Source organism: Penaeus monodon, chromosome 23, assembly GCF_015228065.2.
Source record: "Penaeus monodon isolate SGIC_2016 chromosome 23, NSTDA_Pmon_1, whole genome shotgun sequence".
Classification (NCBI taxonomy): Eukaryota; Metazoa; Arthropoda; class Malacostraca; order Decapoda; family Penaeidae; genus Penaeus; species Penaeus monodon.
In genome coordinates, this window is record NC_051408.1 from 42,601,213 (window position 1) to 42,601,449 (window position 237).

Genomic DNA, 237 nt, shown 5'->3' on the forward strand with positions numbered 1-237 from the left:
GTTTTCATCCTCATCGTCGACATGGCACAAAACCTTTAAACGTTGTGCCTCTGACATGCATCTCCACGGATGCTTTTAAAGAGTTCTACTTAAGCTGGTGTTCCTGCCCCCAATCCCTCAGTTGTTTGCGTGACACAACAGTTTCGGGGCACCCTGTATCCGCATAGAACATCGTCGGGATGCCAAAGCACACAATGCCCACTCGCAGACAATTATCATCCTTCAGGTACACATCAA